The sequence below is a fragment of the Halichoerus grypus genome, chromosome 10, assembly GCF_964656455.1.
Source record: "Halichoerus grypus chromosome 10, mHalGry1.hap1.1, whole genome shotgun sequence".
Taxonomy (NCBI): Eukaryota; Metazoa; Chordata; class Mammalia; order Carnivora; family Phocidae; genus Halichoerus; species Halichoerus grypus.
In genome coordinates this window covers 55,723,869-55,731,486 of record NC_135721.1, presented here as the reverse complement: position 1 = coordinate 55,731,486, position 7,618 = coordinate 55,723,869, and positions in this window count along the sequence as shown.

Here is a 7,618-nt window from a genome sequence, read left to right as displayed (position 1 = left end):
CAGGATCTCGTTCTTTTTTATGTCTGAAGAGCATTCATATATATATGTATGTAATATTCACATGTATGTATATATATCTCCAACACAGGGGGAGCTTCTATATTCAGCTATTGTAAATAATGCTGCAATAAACACAGGGGAGCATAGATCTTTTTGAATTAGTGTTTTTGTTTTATCTGGATAAATACCCAGTAGTAGAATTACTGGATCATATGGTAACTCTATTTTTAATTTTTTGAGGACCCTCCATACTGTTTTCCACAGTGGCTGCTCCAATTCACATCCTTACCAACAGAGTACAAGGGTTCCTTTCTCTCCACATTCTCACCAAAACATTTCTTATTTTTTACCATTAATAATGTCCTTCTAGGGCCTCTGAGTGGCTCAGTTGGTTAAGCAACTGCCTTCGGCTCAGGTCATGATCCCGGGGTCCTGGGATCGAGTCCCACGTCCGGCTCCCCCTGCTTGGTGGGGAGCCTGCTTCTCCCTCTGCCTCTGCCTGCCATTCCCCTGCTTGTTCTCTCTCTCTCTCTCTGTGTCAAATAAATAAATAAAATCTTAAAAAAAAATAATGTCCCTCTACCTTTATTAGCAGGAAATCACCTGCCTCTTGAAAAGTACCCTTAAACTTTCTAAGAATCCTACATTCTCAGTCCAGAGGTCAATATTGTCACGAGCACTGTTGTTTCAGCTGCCACCACAAGGTGTCGCTGTTGAAAGCTGGTTTTGCACAGGCCAGCACACACTTGCCCATACTCTGGTGATGCCCTCTCTGGGACAGGTCCTTGCCAGCCACAATAGTACCACATGCTAGGATTGAAGGTGGCAATGCTTTTAATTAATACACATATGTATTCCCAAAGCCTGACACTGTGCCAGGGTGCCTGCTTCTGGATTGCCCTTATGCCACTCGTATGGAGGTCACCATCCCGGATTCCCCGTGACCTCCTGAAAACTTCCCCTTTGTGGCCCTACGTGTCCTTCCTGACATCAGACTTGGTCAATGACATCCCAATAAGTTTTTGCACGTTTAAATCTCAGAAGCTAGGCTTAAGGGGACTTAGTTCCTTTCCTTCTTTAAGCTTCTGAGATGGTTCTGTAAATGTGTCCCTCCTTCAGAACTCAGCATATCAAGGGATCTTAGTGAGGGATCACCTTGCTAAACCAAGCCAAAAGTCCTGTTGCTTCTTTCAGTTGTCAAAGATAAAGATCTTATACCTAGGGCGCTTGTTTGCAAAATATATGTATTTAAAGTTAGAGGAGGGGCACCTGGGTGGCTCAGTTGTTAAGCATCTGCCTTCGGCTCAGATCATGATCCCGGGGTCCTGGGATCAAGCCCCACATTGGGCTCCCTGCTCGGCAGGAAGCCTGCTTCTCCCTCTCGCACTCCCCCTGCCTGTGTTCCCTCTCTCGCTGTGTCTCTCTGTCAAATAAATAAATAAAATCTTGAAAAAAAAAAAAGAGGAACAAATAGCAGCAGTTCCTCTCATAACAAAAAAAGCTTGCTCCAACATGACTCTCTCCTTCTAACTATACAGAGAAGCAGTTGTTAACGTCTCCTTAAAAATTAATTCAGATCATGAGGCGCCTGGGTGGCTCAGTCGGTTAAGCATCTGCCTTCAGCTCAGGTCATGATCCCAGGGTCCTGGGATCGAGTCCCGCATCGGGCTCCCTGCTCAACGGGGAGTCTGCTTCTCCCTCTCCCTCTGCCCCTCCCCCTGCTCCTTCTCTCTCTCTCTCACTCATTCTCTCTCTCTCAGATAAATAAATAAAACCTTTAAAAAGAAAAGATGAAAGTTTCCTTGTCTCTCACATCAGCATCTAGGCCTAAGTAGCCCAGGGCTGGCAGGGTGGCAGGTACCATGGCGTCAGGGACCTCAACCTCTTCAGTCTCCGTGCTCCACCATTTCCAGGGTGTGGCCCTTGTCTGCAAGGTCTGTGAGAACGCACATTCCTGTCAGCAGAATGGGGGAAGAGCTACAGGGAGGAGAGGAAGCCCTTCCTTATAAGGGCACACCTTCCACTCACATCCCAATGGGCCAGAACTTAGTAACCTGGCCACACCTAGCTGCAAGGAAGGCTGGGAAATGGAGCCATTATTCTAGCACCCACCTAAACACAGAGGCTCTATTACCGTAGAAGAAAGGGAGATGGACACTGGGATACAACGAGCATCTTCTACCAGCCCACACCACATTCCCTCCAAGGACACCCAATCTCCATTTTCTCTTTCTAGGTCTAGTTTCAAAGGAGTTGTCCACATCCATTACCTTGGTTTCCTTCCTGTGTTTGTTGTCCATATGTCATGAGGGTTTGAAAAGTCTTTTGTAGAAAGAAAGGGAAGGCGCCTGGGTGGCTCAGTTGGTTAAGCGACTGCCTTTGGCTCAGGTCATGATCCTGGAGTCCTGGGATTGAGTTCTGCATTGGACTCCCCGCTCGGCAGGGAGTCTGCTTCTCCCTCTGACCCTCCCCCCTCTCATGCTCTCTCTGTCTCATTCTTTCTCTCTCAAATAAATAAATAAAATCTTTAAAAAGAAAGAAAGAGAAAGAAAGAAAGAAAGAAAGAAAGAAAGAAAGAAAGAAAGAAAGAAGGAAGAAAGAAAAAGAAAGAAAGAAAAGAAAGAAAGGGAGACTATTACACAAATCCATTACTTAAGGGTGAGCCTTATTAGTGGTTGGGTGGTCTACCTGAGAAGACCCTGTAACTACAAGAGGTACAATTGCCCAGACGTGCTGAGCCAATGAACAGACTCAAAAGCAGGCTGAGAGAGATGGAAAGGAAGGGGGTGATGGTGTCAATGGTAAAAAGGCAATGAGGTTGGCAGCCAGGAGTGGGTAGGAGGGGGGCTGGGTGGGTCAGACAGGACGCAGCGAGGGTGCCCCTTTCAAATTCCTGATCTTCTAATTCTTTAGGGTTGTGGGTGATGGGGGTGCTTCCCCAGAATGGGGTAGCTCTTTAAAGGAGTCATATACTAGGACAAAAGAGTAAGACAAAAGTCTTATATACAGTGATTCCTTTCTGCTTACATCTGTTCATACTTACAATGTTTACAAGGTAACACATGCTTGGAGAGCCAGATAAAATTTGTGAAATCTGTGAAAACATAGCATTTGATATCAATGCAAAGCACATGTTAAGATTAATCTGACTATGACTTTGGGCAAACAGCTTACCCTTCTGTTCCTAACTTACAAAGTGGGAATAATAACGCTACATTTAGTTTCAGTAAGATTGGTTGAAAATAGCAGAAAACCCTATCCAAACTGGCTTTAACAGTAAAAGGGAATTTATAGGCTTATGTAACTAACAAAAAAATCTAGTGGTAGGGCTCAGGTGTGGTTGATCAAGGCTCTGGCTCAGCTTTTCTGAGATTTCCTTTGGCTTTGATCATGGTGGCAAATTATGTAGAAATTCAGATTCACCTTTGCACACCATGCCTTCCAGGGAAGAATGTTTGCATCCCATAGTTTCTGGCAGAAGTTCTAAGACTCACTCCAGCTGGATTGGGATGATGATTGTGGGGGTGAGCATCACTGTGGCCAGGGCGGATGGGCGTAGGGCAGGTGCTGTGTGGCACCCTGGATTTAGGTAAGGGACAGGCTTCCCTAGAACCTGCTGGACTTCTCAGAATCAGAGGCTGAGGGGAAAATGCAAGCATGGGGAGTAAGCTGGAGGAATCCTCTGTGTCCATGTGCATTGCTTTGCTCCAACACCCTTCCCTCGAGCAGTTATGGCTTTCTGGGGTCCTGATGGGAACTTAAAGAGGCAAAGACAGAGCCAGTTCATTGTAACTAGGGAAATTTGAGCACGCTCATAAAGGAAAAGGACATTTACAAGTGGTGGCAATGCCATGTCCATACTCATCTCCAAGAAGTGTGTCGTCACCCGATTGATGTCAGTTACGAAATCCTTTCTTCGGGGCTACAGTGTGATTATTTGTGGGTCCCAAGTACTTTTGCCTTTGTGATCCCCTTCATCCACAAAAAAGGTTAAAAATTATATTTTATTATTGAGTTGGTATAAAGATGACAAATATATATATATATTTAAAGATTTCATTTATTTATTTGTTTGTTTATTTGTTTATTTATTTAGAAAAGAGAGAGAATGAGAGCATGAGCGGTGGGGAGGAACAGAGGGAGAGAGACAAGCAGACTCTGCGCTGAGCACAGAGTCCAATGTGGGGCTCGATCCCATGATCCTAAGATCACGATCTGAGCCAAAATCAAGAGTTGCACACTCAACAGACTGAGCCACCCAGGTGCCCCTAAAGGTGACCATCTTAATATTATATGCTAAAACATTTTGTCCAGCTTAAAGTTTCCTTTTTTTCTCCTAATTTAGAAAAGAAATTAAAGCATTTTCATGGGCCCCTAAGCATGTCATGGGTGCTGGGCACATATCCATTAGGCACCGTTCTTATTGTGCCTAATGAATAAGTAGGCCCTGCCTTTATCCCTGGTGCACAACAGGAGAAAACTTTTGATATCCACTTTTCCAAGAATTCTGTCTTCTTTATGTTGCCCATCTCAGCCCATCTGGAACTCAGTCTGCCATCTTGTTTTGAAAACTCCAAGTTGTCTAATGTTTCCATGGCAGGATAGGGAATCCAGATCTCCACCAGGGCCATAGAATTTTACAGGTAAGATGGAGGTCTAGCAGAGAGGTCCTAAAAATAATTACTTGGACTTCCCCAAGAGTAGAAAGGAAAGTGTTCTGTGCAATTTCCAGGCATTAAAGCTGTCCTGTCTTAAGGCCATTATAACCCTCTGTCAGTGAATGAGGAATGTGGAAGACCCCTAAAATGGTCCCAACTGCCTGTATCCTTTCTTCCCTTCCATTTTAATAGTAAGGCTCTCTAACCTTGAGTAGGTTCATTCTTTTTTAAAAATTTAATCAGTCAGGTTAGGTTAGGTTATGGTGTGGTAAGAGACGATGTCCAAATCTCAGTGCTTAAAAAGCAACCAAGGTTTATGTTATATTAATTCTACACACCCATCTTGGGTGGCTGGGGGCTCTCCTCCATGGTCCCACACTGATGGAGTAGCCACCATTTAGAACAGTAACAGCAACAATGGCAGTAAGAAAGAAGATGTGACAAGTCTTGAATTGGCTTATGGGTCACTTCCACTGACTTCCTTGACCACCCAAACTCACATGGCTTCATTAGGACGGTGGGGAAGTGCAATTCCACCACGTTTCCAGAAGGGGGAGAATAAGAATATGGGTGGTCAGCCTTAGCAGTTTCTACAACACTTTCAGTCCTTCCCCCCGCCCTCCCATTGAATTCTCATAAAACCTGTACATGGTAACTAATAGCTCCATTTTAGGGTTGGCAAAACAGCCTGGGTCACTGCAATCCCGGGGGACAGGAAATGCATCCACCTGCCAAGCTGTTGGTGACATCTTGTGGCAGCCAAGAAGCATCCGATTCCCTGGGAGGAGCAGGTGACCTGTTCTCTTGTCTCCAGGGGAGAATTACCAGAACGCGCCTGGCCTGCTGGGCTGAAGAGAGGTGGGGGCAGGGGGTGCACTGGGGAGGCACGGGGTGGAGGCAGGGACGGTTATTATTGGTTATGATAGAGCCGACGGTTCCTGGGGAAGAAAGAGAATTTCCCCTGATAGGGTCCATGGGTCTTTGAGGAGTGAAACAACGTGACCTCCCTTTGCACTCCCAGCCAGTAAAGCGGGACCTGTCATGATGAGTGGCACTCTACATGATGCGATACTTCGTGGACATGGTTGGGAAGTACGGGTAATGACCTTGCATCATGTCCATAATATAAGCTAACTGAAAAAAATCAGGATACAGCAAAGACTACAGACTACAGTTTTAAAAGATAGTGTGTGTGTGTGGATAGGGGGCAGGTGTGAATCTCAGCCAGCCAACTACGTGAGCAAGAAATATTTAATTCCTTTATTTCCCTTTAACCGACTTCATGCTGCCTCCGAGCCGTCACTAGTCCTGGTGGGAATCAGGGCTCCGCACCACCACGGTAGTGCTGGGGTTCCTCGTATGCAGCAGCCAAACGCCGAGGTGCTCCGGTGATTTGGGGTCACATATAAGCACAGGCCCCACTGACCGCCTCCCCCATCCACTCAGAGGCTGTGGGCTCTAGTGCCCGACCTGTGGCCCAGATACTCCTTCCCTTAGAGGCACCCACACTGAGTCATCACCCCCGAAGCCTTGCCACCTTCCTTCACCCATACTCGCCTTTCTTTTCTCCCTTCATCCCTAACTCTCTCTCTCTGCTCTCCCTCCTGCCCCCTTCAGGACACGCAATCTCTTCCCTGGCTTTCAGTTTTTCAAAAGGAAGAAGTATTATTACAATGCTACAGATCTTGAATAAAGGAACTACCAGCAATACAGGAACCAGGTGATTTGAAATTTTTCCTACTACCAATTCCTAGAAATGCTGAGATTTCAAGAAGAAAAAAGGAAAAGAAACCTCCAGGTACCAAGTCTAGAGCCAAGACTTTATCTTGCTTCAGGATGCCAGAAACGATGGTGAGTAAAGAAACAGATAAACCAGTGGGTAAATCTACAGATAGTAATAATAGTAATTTATACAAGTAATTTGGGATATGTAAAAATGAGATGGGACTAAAATACTAGATAACAATATGTTAAATGGGAGGCTGGTCATCCGATTTAATGTTTTAATGTCACTGACTTGTTTAGGAAGGGAATGAAGATATTGATTCACTTTAAATTTTGTCATGCCAAATATGCATGTTAAGGTATCCAAAAAAATAATAAAAACTGAGTTTACATCTTCCACAGGGGAAGGAGATTTTTAAAAGCCTGGATTTTCACCTAAAAAGAGAAATGGAAGAAAAATGCAGAGAATAATATATAAGTTAAGAGTTAGGAAAAAAAATCTGCCATATATTTTTATTTTTATATAAAAGACACAAAGGAATTACCTGCCAGCGCTACAGTGATCATTTATGGAGCGTGAGGGTCCAGGTGAGTTCTATCTTCTTTTTCGTACTTGTGAAGGGCAGCCCCCCGTAGCCCTACCTCCTGGCACTCACACCTTGAAGAGTCCCCTCCCACAATGCAACGGGCTTACTCTCCGGCCCCTGGCCAGCTCAGGCAGGGGAGCGTGTGACTCTTGATCTCAGGGTCATGAATCTGAGCCCCATGTTGGGTATAGAGATTACTTAAAAATAAAATCTTAAAAAAAAGGCAGGGTGGGGCGCCTGGGTGGCTCAGATGGTTAAGCATCTGCCTTCGGCTCGGGTCACGATCCCAGGGTCCTGGGATCGAGCCCCATGTCCAGCTCCTGGCTCAGCGGGGAGCCTGCTTCTCCCTTTGCCTCTCCCCCTGCTCGTGCTCTCTCTCTCTCTCTCTGTGTCTTGAATGAATAAATAAAATCTTTAAAAAAAAAAAAAAAAGGCAGGGTTACTCTGTGTGGCCAACAGAACCCAGCAGAAGTGCTACCATGGCACTTAGTGTCGAGGTTACAAAAGGCTACAGTTTCCATCCGGGCTCTCTGTACCCCTGGAGCCAGGCGCTCTTCAGCCCTGTGCCCCGGCTACGTCGTAACCCCGTTCAGAGGCCAACAGCGGCATGAGTGAGCTTGGACAGGATCCTTGGGCCTCAGGCTGGCC